The sequence below is a fragment of the Oncorhynchus gorbuscha genome, linkage group LG25, assembly GCF_021184085.1.
Source record: "Oncorhynchus gorbuscha isolate QuinsamMale2020 ecotype Even-year linkage group LG25, OgorEven_v1.0, whole genome shotgun sequence".
Classification (NCBI taxonomy): domain Eukaryota; kingdom Metazoa; phylum Chordata; class Actinopteri; order Salmoniformes; family Salmonidae; genus Oncorhynchus; species Oncorhynchus gorbuscha.
This window is the reverse complement of record NC_060197.1, coordinates 14,785,481-14,806,642: the sequence shown is the minus strand read 5'-3', so window position 1 is coordinate 14,806,642 and position 21,162 is coordinate 14,785,481. Positions and strand designations below refer to the sequence as shown.

Below are 21,162 nucleotides of genomic sequence, written 5' to 3'. Positions count from 1 at the left end.
AATTAAGATCCTACATCTGTACCAATCTCATATATTCAAGCAAGGTGGTGGCTGCATCGTGCTCTGGGTATGCTTGTCATTGGCAAGGACTAGGGAGGTTTAAAAAAAATAAAAATGAATGGAATGAAGCGAAGCACAGGCAACACCTGGTTCAGTCTGCTTTCCAAAAGACACTAGGAGACAAATTCCCCTTCCAGCAGGACAATAACTAAGACTGTTTGAGGTTGTGGACAGGTGTCTTTTATACTGATAACAAGTTCAAACAGGTGCCATTCAATACAGGTAACGAGTGGAGGACAGAGGAGCCTCTTAAAGAAGAAGTTACAGGTCTGTGAGAGCCAGAAATCTTGTTTGTAGGTGACTAAATACTTATTTTCCCCCATAATTTGCAAATAAATTCATTAAAAATCCTACAATGTGATTTTCTGGATTTTTTATGATGAAAATTACAGGCCTCTCATCTTTTTAAGTGGGAGAACTTGCACAATTGGTGGCTGACTAAATATTTTTTTGCCCCACTGTATATATATTTCATGAGTGTGTGTGCGTGGTTAACATTTGCCTAAGTTGCTGCCCAGATCTTCCAGTCTGGACGACGACCAGGCAACGGGTCCGGAACGGCGACCCCAAATCCGGACACACACAGCCCATCCTTGTGGCGGCATGCCCCGCTGTCAGAGAGCCTACCAAGGTAAACCACAAGAGGGGGGTCGCAACGGCGAGTCCTCCCTGGGGTACTTTGCAGCTTCCAGGGAACCTACCAAGGTACATCACTAGGGGGGGACCGTAACGGCGATCATCAACTGGACATCAACTGCCATTCTTGTGGTGGACTGCTCCGCTTTCAGAGAAGCCTACCAAGTTCAACCACCAGAGGGGACTGCAACGATGATCCACAAACAGGACATCACTTGTTCATGATTTTATGTTGACAAATAAGGACAAATAAGATCCAAACCACCAGGGGTGGTATGTCATGACGTTGCCCTCTTTGGGTACAGCAAGCCCATCCCCTTCTCCCTGCCTCACCCTTGCCTCCTTCAACTAGGCTGCTATGGTCAGAGAGAGGTCGTAAATTCCTGAGGAGAAGACCCTGCCACATGGCCACACAGTATAAGAGACAGAGTGAATTTTCATAGAGAACAAAGGAATTTCTTCCACCTCACAGAACTTGAGGTCCGAACAAATTTCATGCTCCGGAGAAAGTATAAAAGATCAGTGACGAATCCAGCTACGAACTGGTCCATTTGTTACAACTTGGGGAAGCTCATGGGAGACGGTGTAGCCACATTACCATAACGCTGTTTATATAATAGCCTCAGATATGAGGTTTACATCTAATTGTTGTATAAGATGAATGAGTGAGTATGATACTGTTTACACAATATTACAATGTGATTTTAGACTGCTTAATGAAGGAAACTCCAATTCCCTTTTGAGTGTAACTAAATCAGAGGACCGCCCCTGAGCCCAGTTAGGGTCAGGCATCCTGGGACAGCCCCTTTTCTGCAATTCCGAATAAAGCCCAACTTTGAGAAATTATCAGCAGACCATGTTTTTCTCCATTAGGAGGGGACAAAGGTTGCAGACCATTGCTGAATCTTTTAAACATACCACATGGTTAAACTACTAGACTATCGATACCGACAGAATAAGAACAAGTCTTTGATATTAATTACTAGTCTGCAGCTAGGAATTCGGTATCATTGCACGCAAAGAACGACAACCGCGAAAACATCCAACCTATAACAAATGAAAGAATGTCACTCTGAACTATACGCTCTAACCGAGACACAGAGAGCGAGAGCGAGAGAGAACGAAACTCTCAAACAGAAACTAACTTTTCAACAGCGATCAAGTCGACACACTGAGCGTAAATATATATATTGATTGCAATTGTTCCCGAATGAGTGAGCGTTCATGTGCAAAGGATTAGCATTTCAATTGTTATAATTATCACTCTGTAGTGACTTCTCAGCTAACTCCCCGTTTTGTCCACCAAGCCGCGATGCCGGTTTAGCCCACTAGGGCACATTCCCCTATAATTTATTGTAACCATATTTACCTTGTTTGTTTGTTTATGCATTTCTGTGAATGTATGGATGGCTCATAGTGAAGACTGGGTTCATGCAGATAACCAACAATTTACAACATTTGGAATGAGACTAATGTGAGGTAAAGTAAATAATTAATTAATCAGAAGACTATTTGATCAGATATAAAATATCTGAAAGGTTATATCAGGAAATTATATATTATTATTCCTAGTTAATTACAGTTACATGATTAATCAGTTTGATCGCTTAATACTAATTACAGAGAATCTTTGATAAAAACGAAGTCTTCAATTTTATGATAGTATAGACACGACAGCGGGTATCTTTTTGGCTGCTTTGTTGTCTAAAGGCTGTACTCAGATTATTGCATGGTTTGCTTTCTCTGTAAAGTTTTTTTGTAATCTGACACAGCAGTTGCATTAAGGAGAAGTTTATCTAAAGTTCCATGTATAATAGTCATATCTTTATCAATGTTTATTATGAGAATTTCTGTAAATTGATGTTGCTCTGCAGACCACACCATTTGCCAAGGGAGTTTTCATCTATACTTTTGATGGCTGTTTATTTACCACCACAGACGGATGCTGGCACTTACACCGCACTCAGTCACCTGTATAAGGAAATAAGCAAATAGGAAACCGCTCACCCAAAGGTGGTGCTCCTAGTGGCCGGAGATGTTAATGCAGGGAAACTTAAATCAGTTATACCTCATTTCTATCAACATGTTAAATGTGCAACCAGAGGGGGAAAAAATCTAGATCACATGTACTCCACACACAGAGACACGTGCAAAGCTCTCCCTCGCCCTCCATTTGGTAAATCTGACCACAACTCTATCCTCCTGATTTCTGCATATAAGAAAAAATTATAGCATGATGCACCAGTGACTCAGTCAATTAAAAAGTGATCAGATGAAGCAGATGCTAAACTACAGGACTGTTTTGCTATCACAGACTGGAAAATGTACCGTGATTCTTCCGATGGCATTGAGGAGTACACCACATCAGTCACTGGCTTTATCAACAAGTGCATCGAGGAACGTCGTCCCCACAGTGACTGTACGTACATACTCCGAACAGAAGCCATGGATTACAGGATACAGCTCTAAAGGGTAGAGCTGCCTCTTTCAAGGTGCGGCACTCTAACCCGGAAGTTTATAAGAAATCCTGCTATGCCCTCTGACAAACCATCAAAACAGGCAACGCGTCAATACAGGATTAAGATTTAATCATACTACACCGGCTCCAACACTTGTCTTTTATGGCAGGGCTTGAAAACTATTACAGACTACAAAGGGAAGAACAGCCGCGAACTGCCCAGTAACACAAGCCTACCAGACAAGCTAAATTCCTTCTATGCTTGCTTCGAGGAAAGCAACACTGAGCCATGCATGAGAGCATCAGCTGTTCCAGATGACTGTGTGATCACGCTCTCCGTAGCCGACGTGAGTAAGACCTTTAAACAGGTCAACATTCACAAGGTTGCGAGGCCAGACTGATTACCAGGATGTGTGCTCCGGGCATGTGCTGCCCAACTGGCAGGTGTATTCACTGACATTTTCAACCTCTCCCTGATTGAGTCTGTCATACCAACATGTTTCAAGAAGACCACCATAGTTCCTGTGCCCAAGAACACAAAGGCAACCTGCCTAAATGACTACAGACCAGTAGCACTCACATCTGTAGCCATTAAGTGCTTTGAAAGGTTGGTAATGGCTCACATCAACACCATTATCCCAGAAACCCTAGACCCACTCCAATTTTCATACCACCCAAACAGATCCACAGATGATGCAATCTCTACTGCACTCCACACTGCCCTGTCACACCTGGGCAAAAGGAACACCTACGTGAGAATGCTATTCATTGACTACAGCTCAGCGTTCAACACCATTGTTGTTTGTGTTGCACTGCTTTGTTCTATCTTGGCCAGGTCACAGTTGTAAATGAGAACTTGTTCTCAACTAGCCTACCTGGTTAAATAAAGGTGAAATATTTTTGGGGTTTTAAATCTGTAGTGGAGCAGGTTGAGAGCTTCAAGTTCCTTGGTGTCCACTTCATCAACAAACTAGAATGGTCCAAATACACCAAGACAGTCATGAAGAGGGTACAAAGACTACTCCCCCTCAGGAAACTAAAAATATTTGGCATGGGTCCTCAGATCCTCAAAAGGTTCTACAGCATTCTGACAGGTTGCATCACTGCCTGGTACAGAAACTGCTCGGCGTCCGACCACAAGGCATTACAGAGCGTTGTGCGTACCGCCCAGTACATCACTGGGGCTAATCTGCCTGCCACCCAGGTCCTCTACACCAGGCTGTGCCAGAGGAAGGCCCTAAAAAGAGTCAAAGACCCCAGCCACCCTAGTCATAGACTGTTCTCTCTTCTACCGCATGGCCACCGGTACCGGAGCACCAAGTCTAGGACCAAAAGGCTACTCAACAGCTTTTATCCCCAAGCCATAAGACTCCTGAACAGGTAATCAAATGGCTGCATGGACTATTTGCATTGTGTGCCTCAACCCCTCTTTTACGCTGCTGCTACTCTCTGTTTACCATATATGCATAGTCACTATAACTATACATTCATGTACATACTACCTCAGTTAGCCCGTCTATCTGCATTTGGCCACCCGGACTTTCTGCATTGTGTCCCGCCACCCACCACCCCCTCTTTTACGCTACTACTACTCTCTGTTTATCATACATGCATAGTCACTTTAACTATACCTACATGTACATACTACCTCAATCAGCCTGCCTGTCTAAAGCCTTGCTACTCTTATAGCCTCGCTACTGTATGTAGCCTCACTACTTGTGGAGTCTTTTTTACTGTTGTTTTATTTCTTATCTATTGTTCACCTAATACCTTTTTTTAACTTAAAAATTGCACTGTTGGTTAGAGCCTGTAAGTAAGCATTTCACTGTTGTATTAAGCTCACGTGACAAAATCAACTTTGATTTGATTTGATGTTCAATCTCGCGCTTCTCTGTGGGCTAATATTTGGGCTAATATTTATTCTGCAAGGCAGTCCTAGGGGAGCTGCGTGGCAGTCTCGGGGCTACTGAGCGCCCGCGCACTTACACAGCTTAGAGGGAACATTGGCTGACACCCCATTCTTTCTGCATACATCACTGAATCTTAATACAGAGCAGATACTGTATTTAACAGAGTTTTTGGAAAACATGGTCACATATAAAACTGAGGGAGATTTTACTGAAAATATCTTAGCAAATCTGCATAGCTCTTCCAGTGAATGTGTTTTTTGTCAAATGTTGTCAGGACCCGGTTACGAACCCGGGTCTCCGGAGTGAGAAACAGTCACTTAACCAACTGAGCCACGAATAGTCGGCAGAACCCAGACGATGAGGCAGACACAGCAGTACTTGAGGCAGTACCGGCGCCGACTGAGATGGCCACCTCGCTTCGCTTCGCGTTCCTAGGAAACTATGCAGTTTTTTGTTTTTTTACGTGTTATTTCTTACATTAGTACCCCAGGTCATCTTAGGTTTCATTACATACAGTCGAGAAGAACTACTGAATATAAGATCAGCGTCAACTCACCACCAGTACGACCAAGAATATGTTTTCCGCGACGCGGATCCTGTGTTCTGCCTTACAAACAGGACAACGGAATGGATCGCATGCAGCGACCCAAGGAAACGACTCCGAAAAAGAGGGAAACGCGGCGGTGTTCTGGTCAGACTCCGAAGACGGGCACATCGCGCACCACTTCCCAGCATTCTTCTTGCCAATGTCCAGTCTCTCGACAACAAGGTTGATGAAATCCGAGCAAGGGTGGCATTCCAGAGGGACATCAGAGACTGCAACGTTCTCTGCTTTACGGAAACATGGCTTACTGGGAAGACGCTATCCAGGGCGGTGCAGCCAACGGGTTTCTCCACGCATCGCGCCGACAGAAACAAACATCTCTCTGGTAAGAAGAGTGGCGGGGGCGTATGCCTCATGACTAACGGGACATGGGGTGATGAAGGAAACATACAGGAACTCAAATCCTTCTGTTCACCTGATTTAGAATTCCTCACAATCAAATGTAGACCGCATTATCTACCAAGAGAATTCTCTTCGATTATAATCACAGCCGTATATATATCCCCCCCCAAGCAGACACATCGATGGCTCTGAACAAACTTTATTTAACTCTTTGCAAACTGGAAACCATTTATCCGGAGGCTGCATTCATTGTAGCTGGGGATTTTAACAAAGCTAATCTGAAAACAAGACTCCCTAAATTTTATCAGCATATCGATTGCGCAACCAGGGGTGGTAAAACCTTGGATCATTGTTACTCTAACTTCCGCGAAGCATCTAAGGCCCTGCCCCGCCCCCCTTTCGGAAAAGCTGACCACGACTCCATTTTGCTGATCCCTGCCTACAGGCAGAAATTAAAACAAGAGGCTCCCACGCTGAGGTCTGTCCAACGCTGGTCAGATCAAGCTGACTCTACACTCCAAGACTGCTTCCATCACGTGGACTGGGACATGTTTCGTATTGCGTCAGATGGAAATATTGACGAATACGCTGATTCGGTGTGCGAGTTCATTAGAACGTGCGTCGAAGATGTCGTTCCCATAGCAACGATAAAAACATTCCCTAACCAGAAACTGTGGATTGATGGCAGCATTCGCGTGAAACTGAAAGCGCGAACCACTGCTTTTAATCAGGGCAAGGTGTCTGGTAACATGTCCGAATATAAACAATGCAGCTATTCCCTCCGCAAGGCTATTAAACAAGCTAAGCGTCAGTACAGAGACAAAGTGGAATCTCAATTCAATGGCTCAGACACAAGAGGCATGTGGCAGAGTCTACAGTCAATCACGGACTACAAGAAGGAACCCAGCCCAGTCACGGACCAGGATGTCTTGCTCCCAGGCAGACTAAATAACTTTTTTGCCCGCTTTGAGGACAATACAGTGCCCCTGACACGGCCTACAACGAAAACATGCGGTCTCTCCTTCACTGCAGCCGAGGTGAGTAAGACATTTAAACGTGTTAACCCTCGCAAGGCTGCAGGCCCAGACGGCATCCCCAGCCGCGCCCTCAGAGCATGCGCAGACCAGCTGGCCGGTGTGTTTACGGACATATTCAATCAATCCCTATACCAGTCTTGCTTCAAGAGGGCCACCATTGTTCCTGTTCCCAAGAAAGCTAAGGTAACTGAGCTAAACGACTAACTCCCCGTAGCACTCACTTCCGTCATCATGAAGAGCTTTGAGAGACTAGTCAAGGACCATATCACCTCCACCCTACCTGACACCCTAGACCCACTCTAATTTGCTTACCGCCCAAATAGGTCCACAGACGATAAAATCTCAACCACACTGCACACTGCCCTAACCCACCTGGACAAAAGGAATACCTATGTAAGAATGCTGTTCATCGACTACAGTTCGGCATTCAACACCATAGTACCCTCCAAGCTCGTCATCAAGCTCGAGACCCTGGGCCTCGACCCCGCCCTGGGCAACTGGGTACTGGACTTCCTGACGGGCCGCACCCAGGTGGTGAGGGTAGGCAACATCTCCTCCCCGCTGATCCTCAACACGGGGGCCCCACAAGGGTGCGTTCTGAGCCCTCTCCTGTACTCCCTGTTCACCCACGACTGCGTGGCCACGCACGCCTCCAACTCAATCATCAAGTTTGCGGACGACACAACAGTGGTAGGCTTGATTACCAACAATGACGAGACGGCCTACAGGGAGGAGGTGAGGGCCCTCGGAGTGTGGTGTCAGGAAAATAACCTCACACTCAACGTCAACAAAACTAAGGAGATGATTGTGGACTTCAGGAAACAGCAGAGGGAACTCCCCCCTATCCACATCGATGGAACAGTAGTGAAGAGGGTAGCTAGTTTTAAGTTCCTCGGCATACACATCACAGACAAACTGAATTGGTCCACTCACACTGACAGCGTCGTGAAGAAGGCGCAGCAGCGCCTATTCAACCTCAGGAGGCTGAAGAAATTTGGCTCGTCACCAAAAGCACTCACAAACTTCTACAGATGCACAATCGAGAGCATCCTGGCGGGCTGTATCACCGCCTGGTACGGCAACTGCTCCGCCCTCAACCGTAAGGCTCTCCAGAGGGTAGTGAGGACTGCACAACGCATCACCGGGGGCAAACTACCTGCCCTCCAGGACACCTACACCACCCGTTGTTACAGGAAGGCCATAAAGATCATCAAGGACATCAACCACCCGAACCACTGCCTGTTCACCCCGCTATCATCCAGAAGGCGAGGTCAGTACAGGTGCATCAAAGCTGGGACCGAGAGACTGAAAAACAGCTTCTATCTCAAGGCCATCAGACTGTTAAACAGCCACCACTAACATTGAGTGGCTGCTGCCAACACACTGTCATTGACACTGACCCAACTCCAGCCATTTTAATAATGGGAATTGATGGGAAATGATGTAAATATATCACTAGCCACTTTAAACAATGCTAACTTATATAATGTTACTTACCCTACATTATTCATCTCATATGCATATGTATATACTGTACTCTACATCATCGACTGCATCCTTATGTAATACATGTATCACTAGCCACTTTAACTATGCCACTTTGTTTACTTTGTCTACACACTCATCTCATATGTATATACTGTACTCGATACCATCTACTGTATGCTGCTCTGTACCATCACTCATTCATATATCCTTATGTACATATTCCTTATCCCCTTACACTGTGTATAAGACAGTAGTTTTGGAATTATTAGTTAGATTACTTGTTGGTTATCACTGCATTGTCGGAACTAGAAGCACAAGCATTTCGCTACACTCGCATTAACATCTGCTAACCATGTGTATGTGACAAATAACATTTGATTTGATTTGATTAATGAAGTAAAAAAGTGAAGTCCTTCAGGAAAACATGTAACTCCACAACCTCAAAAGGAATTCCACAAAAACAAAGGTAATCCTCCAAGACAAAAAGGTTTATCCACAAGGTGGTAGGTATAGCATAAAAAGCCTCATAAGATACCCAAAAATAAATAAACAAGAACAAAAAACAGAATTCCACAAGAGAGTCCACCGGGATCAACAAGAGTACACAGAATACTAGGGCTGGGTGCTAACATACAAACACAGAGCAAATAACTGAGGAAAACTAAGGGTTTAAATACAATCAGGGGAAACGAGGCACAGGTGCAAATAATAATGGGGATCAAGGGAAGACAAAAGGTCAAAAAGCACAATGGGGGCATCTAGTGACCAAAAACCGGAACAACCCTGGCCAAATCCTGACAGAATCCCCCCCCCTAGGAACGGCTCCTGACGTTCCTACCAGCTCTCTTGGGGTGGAGGGCCCTGAACTGACGAATGAGGTCAGGGTCCAGTATGTCTTTGGCAGGAACCCAGGAGCGCTCCTCGTGACCGTAGCCTTCCCAGTCCACCAGATACTGCCAGGACCGCTGCACCCGGCGGGAATCCAGTATCCGATGGACGGTATAAGCCGGCTGGCCTCCAATGACACGAGGCGGAGGGGGAGGTCTGTCTGCTGGGACAAGGGGAGAAAAAACAACAGGTTTTAATAAGGAAATGTGAAACGTGGGATTAATCTTAAGGGATCTGGGTAAGTGTAGGCGATAAGAAACTGGGTTAACTCTCCTGGCAACCTTAAAGGGACCGATGTATTTTTGGGACAGCTTGCGAGACTCCACCTGTAGTGGTAAGTCTCTTGTGGAGAGCCAGACTCTCTGGCCGGGGCGCAGGGTAGGCCCGGGACGGCGACGTCTGTTGGCTTGTTGTTGGTACCTCTGTGAGGAACGCATAAGATTAAGACGGGTCTTCCTCCACATAAGCCGACAGCGTCTGACGAACTTCAAGGCTGAAGGCACTCTGACTTCTGCCTCCTGGTCCGGGAACAATGGAGGGGCATAGCCAAACTGACACTCGTGCGGGGACATACCAGTGGAGGAGGAGCGCAAGGTGTTGTGCGCGTATTCTGCCCAAACAATGAAGGACGACCATGTGGACGGGTTGTTACGAGTCATACATCGGAGGGTGGTTTCCAGCTCTTGATTCATCCTCTCTGTTTGGCCGTTGGACTCCGGATGGTACCCTGAAGATAGACTGGCAGAAGCCCCCATGAGTTGGCAGAAGGCCTTCCAAAACCTTGAGGCGAACTGGGGACCTCTGTCAGAAACCATATCTTGAGGAATGCCGAAGACTCGGAACACATGATTAATTACCAACTCAGCCGTTTCCTTGGCAGAAGGCAACTTAGTCAGAGGGACGAACCTGGCCGCCTTTGAAAACCTGTCGATTATGACTAGGATAGTAGTATTGCCATGGGATGGAGGAAGGCCAGTAATAAAGTCCAACGAGATATGGGACCAGGGTTTGTGGGGAACAGGTAAAGGGTGAAGGAGTCCTTGAGGGCGGAGGTGAGAAGATTTGCCCTGGCAGCACACGGGGCAGGCATTGACGAAAGTGGCAACGTCTTCTCTTATGGTAGGCCACCAGAACTTACGCTGGATGAACTCCAAGGTGCGACCTACGCCCGGGTGACAGGTGAGGCGAGAGGAGTGCCCCCACAGAAGGACCTGAGTCCTCACTGCCTTGGGGACAAACAACCGATTGGCAGGACCTCCTTTCGGGTCCGGTTCAATAGCTTGAGCTCGTCTCACGGAATCCTCAACTTGCCACGAGATCGGAGCCACGATCTTAGCAGCAGGAAGGACAGGCATGTCCGTGTCATCTCGAATGGCAGGAGCGTAGACTCGGGACAGGGCATCCGGTTTGAGATTCTTCGACCCGGGCCGATAGGTGAGGATAAACTGGAATCGATTGAAGAAAAGAGACCATCTAGCTTGTCTAGAGTTCAACCGCTTCGCCTGCTGGATATAATCCAGATTTTTGTGGTCCGTAAGCACTTGAAACGGGTGAGAAGCCCCCTCGAGCCAGTGTCTCCATTCCTTCAATGCCATCTTAACCGCTAGGAGTTCACGATCCCCCACATCGTAGTTCCTCTCAGCCGGGGTAAACCGGTGTGAGAAGAAAGCGCACGGATGAAGCTTCTTGTCTTCACCCCTCTGAGACAGGACAGCTCCAACACCAACCTCTGAGGCGTCTACCTCCACCACAAATGGTTCATCCTTAGTCGGTAGTATCAGGATGGGAGCAGAGAGGACGCGCTGCTTGAGTCCTTGGAAGGCCGTCTCAGCTTCTCTTCCCCACAAAAACCTTGCATTGCCACCCTTGGTTAAAGCTGAGAGAGGGGCTGCCACCAAGCTGAAGTTCTTGATGAACTTGTGGTAAAAGTTAATGAAGCCCAGGAAACGCTGAACTTCCTTAACGGATTTGGGGGTGGGCCAATCCGCTACCGCCCCTACCTTCCTGGGGTCCATTTGGACTCGACCGGGTTCCACTACAAATCCCAGGAATTGTACTCGGGATGAATGGAATTCACATTTTTCTGACTTAACGTACAGATGGCTGTCTAGGAGGCGTTTGAGTACTTGTCTGACATGCTTAGTGTGTTCTTGAAGAGAGCTCGAAAAGATGAGGATGTCATCCAAGTAAACGAACACAAATATGTTAAGCATATCCCTAAGCACATCGTTTATGAGCGCTTGGAACACCGCTGGGGCGTTGGTCAGGCCGAAGGGCATCACCAAGTATTCATAGTGACCAGTAGGCGTGTTGAAAGCGGTCTTCCACTCATCATCAGGTCTGATCCGCACAAGATGGTATGCGTTCCGCAGGTCAAGCTTAGTGAAAACAACTGCTTCCTGGAGTAGCTCGAAGGCTGTGGCCATAAGGGGTAGCGGGTAACTGTTACGGACGGTTATGGCATTGAGTCCCCGGTAGTCGATGCAAGGACGTAATCCACCATCTTTCTTGGCCACAAAGAGAAACCCTGCTCCCGCCGGGGAGGTGGATGGACGCATGAGGCCTGCTTCCAGAGCGTCCTTGATGTAGGTATCCATAGCAGCTCGTTCGGGTGGAGATAGGGAAAAGATCCGACCCCTGGGGGGGCAAGTGCCCGGAAACAGTTCGATGGGGCAATCATAAGGTCTATGGGGTGGTAGCATGGTGGCCCTCTGTTTGCTAAATACCAGTTTGAGGTCATGGTAACACTCGGGAACTCGGGTCAGGTCGATGGATTCTAAAGACTCGGGAGTAGAACTCGGGGAATTCGGGAAAATACAAGTAGCTTGGCACGTAGGACCCCACTGCTTGATAGTGCCCACAGACCAGTCGATGTGAGGGTTATGGCTGTGAAGCCAGGGGTATCCAAGGACGAGAGGGAACTTGGAACAGGAGATCAAATGAAAGTTAATCAATTCCTGGTGTTGTGAAACTGAAAGTCGCAAGGAGGTAGTGACATGAGTGACAAGTCCAGATCCCAAAGGGCTTCCATCCAATGTAGTAACCCTCATGGGGTCACTTAGAAGTTCAGAGGGAACGCCATTCTCCTTCGCCCAGACACCATCCATGAAGTTACCTGCGGCTCCAGAGTCTACCAAGGCTTGAAGGTGAAGCTTGTGGTTGTCCCAGGAAAGGGTGACTGGAATGAGCAGACGGGAGTTGGACGGATGGGAGGAGGTTATGTTTCCCGTTACAGTTCCCCCCGGTCTGTACGGGACAGAGCGTTTCCCTGGAGCCCGGGACACGTGGAACGGAAATGGCCCGGTTTGCCGCAATATAGACAGCGTCGCTCCCTCATCCGGCGGTCTCTCTCAGCCTGGGAGATGCATCCAATCTGCATGGGTTCCGGTGGAGCCAGCGAGGATAAAGGTGGGGACTCGGAGCTGGGACTGATAGGGGCTAGAGGTCTACGGTTGAGTTCTCTCTCTCTCAGACGCTGGTCAATGCGTGAGGCCAACATGATCAGGGACTCAAGATTGTCCGGTGGTTCCTGAGTGACCAGTTCATCTTGGATAGTGTCGGAAAGGACTTTCAGAAAGCACACCGTGAGCGCCTCGTTGTTCCAGCCACTCGCTGCTGCTGCCACCGTGCAGAACTGGATGGCATAGTCCGTCACGCTGCGCCGACCTTGGTGGAGAGTCAGGAGCTGTTTGGCTGAGTCAGGACCACTGCTTGGGCCTTGAAACAGTCGTTTGAATTCCTCAGCAATGGCAGAGTAGCTGGCACAGCAGGAACTATGGGCATCCCACACAGCAGTAGCCCAGGCCAGGGCTTTTTCCGACAGCAGGGTGATGATATATGCGATCTTAGACTGGTCGGTGGGGAACGACGAGGGTTGCAGCTCGAAGGAGAGAGAACATTGGGTGAGAAACCCTTTACAAGCACTTGGATCACCTGAGAACCGTTGGGGAGGTGGAAGACGAGGTTTAGCCAGGGGGTTAACTGCCATGGGTACATGAATCTGAGGTACTGGGACGGGAACTGTTGCCGGGGTAAGTCGATCAGATATCTGCTTTATGGAAGTCAGCATCTCCGACAGAAGATGAGAATGTCTAGCCATTAAGGCCTCTTGCTGAACCAGGGCGGCTTCGTGGCGTTGGACAGTCTCCTGGTGGTGGGACAGCATGGCAACAAGGTCCTGGGAACTGGCTGCCTCTGGGTTCATTTTTGGCTCTGTGTTTCTGTCAAGACCCGGTTACGAACCCGGGTCTCCGGAGTGAGAAATAGTCACTTAACCAACTGAGCCACGAATAGTCGGCAGAACCCAGAAGATGAGGCAGACACAGCAGTACTTGAGACAGTGTATTTAATGAAGTAAAAAAGTGAAGTCCTTCAGGAAAACATGTAACTCCACAACCTCAAAAGGAATTCCACAAAAACAAAGGTAATCCTCCAAGACAAAAAGGTAAATCCACAAGGTGGTAGGTATAGCATAAAAAGCCTCAAAAGATACTCAAAAATAAATAAACAAGAACAAAAAACAGAATTCCACAAGAGAGTCCACCGGGATCAACAAGAGTACACAGAATACTAGGGCTGGGTGCTAACATACAAACACAGAGCAAATAACTGAGGAAAACTAAGGGTTTAAATACAATCAGGGGAAACGAGGCACAGGTGCAAATAATAATGGGGATCAAGGGAAAACAAAAGGTCAAAAAGCACAATGGGGGCATCTAGTGACCAAAAACCGGAACAACCCTGGCCAAATCCTGACAAATGTTCTGTGTAAAACTGTTAAAAGTAGTCCTTGTGCATGGAGTTGTATGGCTTGTTAAACTTTGAAATCAATGGTTTTTGTTTGGCCCACATTTGAAATAGTCTGAGTCTGAGAGCAATTACTTTACCGTGGAACTGCCCAGAAACAACTCCATTTGAATTTCACACACCTTGCCATTCTAGAGATAAACACCTCCCCCAGCGTATATATCCGTCTACAGAGAGATCCCACAATGTGTTGCATTGCATTAGTCCTTTGTGAGAGATAGCTTTGATGTAAAGATGTGAAAAACCTAAGCAACCTTTATAGAGGTTCTTAATCACAGGCTTCTGACAATAGGAATTACAGAGTACCTCGGTTATTCCAAGAAGGCTTTCAGGAACTCAAATACGCCAGTTTGTGTTCTGAAAGCACTAACAAGAATATGCAAAACATTATTTTGTGCTAAGAAGCCCATGTAGTTAGAGAAGGTAAAAGCATGAAGTAAAAATAATGCATTAAAGACAGAATAACGATAGGCCCTCTTGCTGTTACGTGAATGAAAGAACTACTAATGAGCTTGGATAAATGTGAAACTGTAGAGATGCCACAAGCCCCCAGGCCTTTCCTCACTTTCAAGTTCCCTGGTGGAGCTTCAACTAGAACAAAATGTCAGCGTTGTTTCTCAATATGCGCCTGTACAGTACATGTAAGGTTGTGGCAAAAATAACCGGAACATAAATGCTGACAGCACAGTAAGGCGAAGTAATATGTGCAAAGTGAAACAGTAGACGACTGTATGTCAATGGAGGGACAACTAGAGACGTTTGTCACAGTCATTTGTGCGAGATCAGATATTACCTCCAATTTGCGAAATGCAATTACCCACTACCGCCAGGTTGACACCCGCAAGACCTTTCAAGAAGTCAGCACAAAGGGTCTCTCTATTAAAAGGCAGAGAACGGAGGGAAGAGAATGAGGAGAGCGAGAGAGGCAGAGAGAGATTGAGATAAAATGAACACACACAGCCAAGTCTGCACACACCCTCTGTGCAAACAGCATTGTTTACCCCCCCCCCCCTCTACGTGGAGAGAGTGAGAGAGAGGAATTCATAAGTCCTTTTCTGCCATTTCTTCATCCCCCAGTCTTCCTCTCACTTTTCTGGGGCGAGGGCAAGGCGAGGAGAGTGAGCTGGGCAGGGCTGAGCATTACAGAGGGAGACGAGTTATCTTTCCCACGTGAAGCTCCATGTGAGATCAAACAAAGAGCGATTCCTCCAAGCAGTATGCCGAGTAAACGGAGAAGTTTTTTTTTTCATCCCCTCGCAGGCCCCTCCAAGCCTTTCGGGTGGCAGACATCAATAGCTCGGCTGGGCCTGTCTGGGATATGACTCTGTGGCACTGTCTTTGCTGTCTCTCCACAGTCTTCACTCCAGTACATTTTATTCAACAAGCCAAGCATACTGACTGAGAAATGTCAGACGACATGAATCAAACGTGAAGTACCTCCCTCCCACGCTGGAGTATTTTCAGCCAGTCTAATAAACTTAATGGTCTTATATCTCCCAGTAAATTAGTGCGTCAGGTGGCTTAATTTCATACTGACATTTTAAAATATCCCTATTTATGCAAATGATGCCGGTGAGAGTAGAGAGATAGCTGTTCAAAAGCACCTTACTGGGCAATACTAAATGAGCATACATATGCATCAGTGGTTAATAAAGGGAAGGTATTCATATATAAGATGTTTTTTTTTATTCAAGGTTTAGCTGTAAAATCAACGTTTCAAGGGCTGCAGTGCAACAGAATGACTCACACTGTCATAAAATTCTTCCCACAGTGCAACTACTTCCAAATGAAGATTTAACACTACAGTTGAATTACAATGCGGTATATACAGTACACTGGCAACCTGAAAATATTCCTTCATACCAAAATACTTCAGTCCCTCTATAACAGATTTAAACACTGTTCAGAGTAAGAACCTACCACCTGTGATGATTCACAATGCCTCAAGTACGTGAAGCCAATAATGAAACAATATCAAATATTTCATATATCAATAAGACATTGGGGTGTGATCCCAGAGAATGATTCAGACAGCGCCCAAATGAGGTGTTCAGGCCCTTGTATGCCCTCGTCATTCGTTGTACATATAATAGCATTTCAGATGAGAAGGTGCTCTGGATAATTCATCTTCATTTCATATTTCATAGGGAACGAGGAACAGGGAGAACATTTCATAGTTGAGGGTCTTTTTTGAAGAGAGTTTGGCAGCCTGTTTCATCAGGAGAGGGCTAAGTGGGGTAGAGGGGTAGAGAAGGGTGTGTGTGTGTGTGTGTGTGTGTGTGTGTGTGTGTGTGTGTGTGTGTGTGTGTGTGTGTGTGTGTGTGTGTGTGTGTGTGTGTGTGTGTGTGTGTGTGTGTGTGTGTGTGTGTGTGTGTGTGTGTGTGTGTGTGTGTGTGTGTAGGAGATTTCTGACACACTGACCTGGCCTAAAATTCCCCTCACTCTTCCAGGGAGTACACAGATGCTTCTCTAAAGGAGCCAAAGGTGACGTGCATATTTTATAACTCAACGATTTCTCACGAGGAGTGCAAAAGTCGCATCTTATAAGATCTTGTGTGACTTGACAGAGGCACTGTAATATCTACCATTTCTGCTCTATATTGTTCAGAGTCACAAACGACCATGTTACAGTATGATCTAATAGAGGTATATGGGGGGGGCGTTTGAGGTGTTGTGAACTTCATTTTAATTTGAGTAATGTTGCACACCTTCCAAATTGCTGCCAGGTGACTTAAACGAGAGCAGACAGACACACAAACAACGATTAAAAGCTTGGTTAAGTTCCTTCATACAGAATGACACTGCAAAACACAAATCCCTATTGAAAAGTGTTTGTGATGACTTGAATTAGCTGGCTGCCTCCCTGTCTTCCCCCATCACCCCACAAAACAAAACCCGGCAGGTAGCATCCAGAAGCCCGAAGTGGGAAATAGGAATAGGACCAATCACGGAGCACAACATAATAGCCAGTTACACAGGCATAACAGATGCATCCCGTTCATTGTCCTCACGCTTCAGTCAGAACGATTACCAGTCAGATGCCTTGATTTATTCTGATTGCTAAACAAAAGCAATATGAGAAAAAGGCCAATCTAGCCAGGAGGAGGTACCGTGAGAGAGAGAGAGAGAGAGACGAAAAGAATGAGAGAAACTAGCGATCATAGACTAGTCTATCTTCCTTCCCGGTCATACAGTGTAGACAGACAATATGTTCTGATTACTTAGTGGTTATTTGGGGTTGATAATGGAAAGAGGGAAGCAGCTCCAATCCACCTATAGTGGAAGTTGGTTGATGGAGATTTGCTGTTGCAGAGCTAGGCCTTCTCATTAGCCCATGCAGTGACCCATCTCTGTCTGGCCTATGTGAGTCATCATCATCCCAACGTACTGTACAGCACAACTCAGACTCAGAAATTGTCCGCCAAATAAACAAACTCTCGTTAAGAGAGAGATTCTCTTCATGTAACCTCTGAAGTGCATAATAACCATGTATTAATCACATGAATGGGTGTATTCCCTTCTGCCTCTAACTCGGTCTCAGTCTCTAACTCGGTCTCAGTCTCTAACCCAGTCTCAGTCTCTAACCCGGTCTCAGTCTCTAACTCGGTCTCAGTCTCTAACTCGGTCTCAGTCTCTAACTCGGTCTCAGTCTCTAACCCGGTCTCAGTCTCTAACTCGGTCTCAGTCTCTAACTCGGTCTCAGTCTCTAACTCGGTCTCAGTCTCTAACTCGGTCTCAGTCTCTAACTCGGTCTCAGTCTCTAACTCGGACTCAGTCTCTAACTCGGACTCAGTCTCTAACTCAGGGTTAAGGGAGCTTCTCTTCTCTGCTCTGCATACATCTTCCATGCTAAAGACCCTTATGGGATAATTACTTCTATTCTGAGCTTTCACATATTTTCTACCTTTTCTAGGTACTGTGGGTGCAAATGGAACTGGACATAATTAAAGCTCTCTGTGCCACCTAGAGAGTCATAGCAGAGTGAAGCAGGAGCAGAGCACACTGCCTTTGTGAGAGCTAGGAAGGCTGGGAATGTCAACGTGATGGATTTAAGTCAAAGTCACATTTGAAAGCTCAAAAGCTTTAAAAGCTGAGTGGCGTAATCGATTAAATAGGTTGAGGAAAAGCAAAGCACTCTCCCTCTTTCCCTCCCTCCCTTGTTCCACAAACCCCAACCCAGCTCCTTAGTGAAATAGGTCCTGGTCAGCAGTAAGGGGTGGCACGCTGGGAATGAAGACTTCACCTGCAGGAGCACTTAGCATTTCACAAGCAAGACGCCCACCCACCAGTCCTGCCCACCCGCTGCCACCAGTCTGCCTGCCTGCCACCCCTTAGAGCAGTAGAACGCTGGGAGAAATAACAGTACCAGGACGGGCAGGCTATTGTGTACTGTGCATTATTCAAGTCCTCACAAAGACTGGCGATCACATACTGTAACATCCACCTGATCTGTCCTTCTTTTGGAAGTAGGCTTTTTCAGTGTGCTAGTTCCAGCGATGCTAGCCTATTATTGCCCCAGCTTGTATGAGCAGCACACTATAATGTCATTTCAATCTATCCCAGTGCCTGTGAAGCATGCGCTTTCCAGTACCCATCACTGGTGCAGCCACTGTAATGTCTCTGGCAGTGGGAATGAGTACAGTAGGAAGTGGAGATGCCACTCAAGCTGTATGTAGTCTATGTTGGTGTGATGTCTCCATGTCAATGCCTGGCTCCCTCTATCCTGCCTATTAGACAGAATATAAACTTGGACAGAATGAGGTTTCTCTTTATCCTCTTCTCCCACTGCTGGACCTTTATCATCAAATCAATAGTGACCTGATTCCATGTGTCAATGGCATTCAAACTCAAGGGGCCAGGGTTCTGGTCTAGAAGGACGGTTTCGACTGCTCCTACAGTTTTGCTTCGGTACTGCAGGTTAAAAGACTATTACCAAACACGGCCAAATAGATAAATCAGATTTGAACATTCCTAATCAGACACTTTAGTCATCATCTTTGTGCACAAAACATCCATTGAATTATTCAAATGATTGTCTCTGTGGCAGATTTGATGTTTTCCATCACTCACAGCCATGTGTTTTGAGGACATGATGATGACGTCACTGTTCATGCTGCTCCCTGGGCACACTGAGTGCTGGCGCGCATGTGATGTTGGTCCGTATAAACCGGATGCAGGGGTATGCCAATGCGAGTAGATTAGCTTGAAAAAAAAAAGGTTGGACATCTTGGATGGAGTCTCCAGATCTTATTATACCTCATTATTCAAACCACCATTGCCCTTTACCGTCAAAGGAATAAGTAACCCCTCCCCTTTCTGTTTCCATATTGATATTAGCTGATTTGATTGGAGTGCTGTAGGACACACATGCAAGCCGTGTGTTCATCATCAAGGCAAGCTGTGAAGGGTCTCGTTTGATTGACAGACAGACGAGTGGCAATCTGGGAGAAATACATTTTCCAGGAAGTCATTCTGTCCATCAGCGAGCAGCTTCCCTGAGTCACACTGTGGCGCCTTAATAAAAATCCATAGTTTTTATTTATTTATTCTGAGACATTGTAAATGGGGAGAGCAAATGACACACAAAGTAAAACAAAACACCAAAGAAAATTCACAGTTGACAGAAATGGCAAACAACAAGTCGACCTAAAGCAGCTGAAAGAAATATAAATGATATTTCAGCAAACATAAAAGTCTTAAGGATTTGGCAATGCTATGCAAGCCCAGTTTTTGGAGCACAACATGCACAATGGGTAAAATATTAATTGATGGTGTAAGCTCAAACATTCATCTAACCCAATTCTAAACGCCATTCTGAAAATTAATTAAACTCTTTAGGCATTGACAAATTTTCCGTTGCTTTTAAGTGGAAAGAGAAATACTTTGTATCTGTGTTGTATTGTTCCTTCAGCCATTGTCTATTGTATTTATCATGTGGGTGAACAATCACAATTAATAAAGCGTCACTTCAGTTCAATGAAAAGGGGGGACATTTAATTAAGAATTTGTCAGCATTTTTGGAGCCACACATCAAAATGCTGTACAGCACTAAAGACATCACCAACCCGATGTTCTTGCCGATCTTGACAAAGCTTTCCCATTTGAGTATCCGTCACCCGACTAGTAAAGCTGTGCTTCTTTTCTCTGCACAGGGTCACTAAATTCACACTCATCATGGTGGCACAATCGACAGTACAATAGCTCTGTTAGATTTAGTACAGTTCCTATATTACACTAATTCCAGTTTGTGATGCACTGAAAAGGGATCTACCGTGCATTGATATAATATTAAAGGGCACAAGGCGAAACCCAAATGCAGACACAGGAGGCAGATGGTTGAGCTCCGATAAATATTATGACAAAAGGGGTAGGCAAGAGGCAGATCTGGTACAGGCGAGAGTTCATAAACCAGGTCAGAGTCCAAACAGTACCAGGCGATAGGCAGGCTCGGGGTCAGGACAGACAGGGGTTCAGTAACCAGAGCAGAGTTCAAACAGTACCAGGCGATAGGCAGGCTCGGGGTCAGGACAGACAGGGGTTCAGTAACCAGATCAGAGTTCAAACAGTACAAGACGATAAGCAGGCTCGAGGTCAGGGGCAGGCAGACAGGTCAGGCAGACTGGTCAGGCAGGTGGGCTCAGAGTCAGTACAGGCAAGGATCAAAACCAGGAGGGTGAGAAAAGAGAGACTGGGAATGCAGGAGCTGAAAAACAAAAATGCTGGTTGAGTTGACAAATAAGACGAACTGGCACAGAGAGACAGGAAACACAAGGATAAATACACTGGGGAAAATAAGCGATACCCGGAGGGGGTGGAGACAATCACAAGGACAGGCGAAACAGATCAGGGCATGACAAATATTTAACTCAGACACTTACAGTACAGTAAAGTTAAGCCCTTGGCTAGTTCTGTTCCACTGCGGTCTCCATCTTT

At 46.3% G+C, this 21,162-nt stretch overlaps 1 pseudogene; it reads right to left on the bottom strand.

Annotated features, from left to right (window-relative positions):
* The window catches only part of LOC124013578, an 81,911-nt pseudogene extending 63,834 nt beyond the window's left edge, over window positions 1–18,077 (bottom strand).
* Between the last annotated feature and the right edge of the window lie 3,085 nt (window positions 18,078–21,162).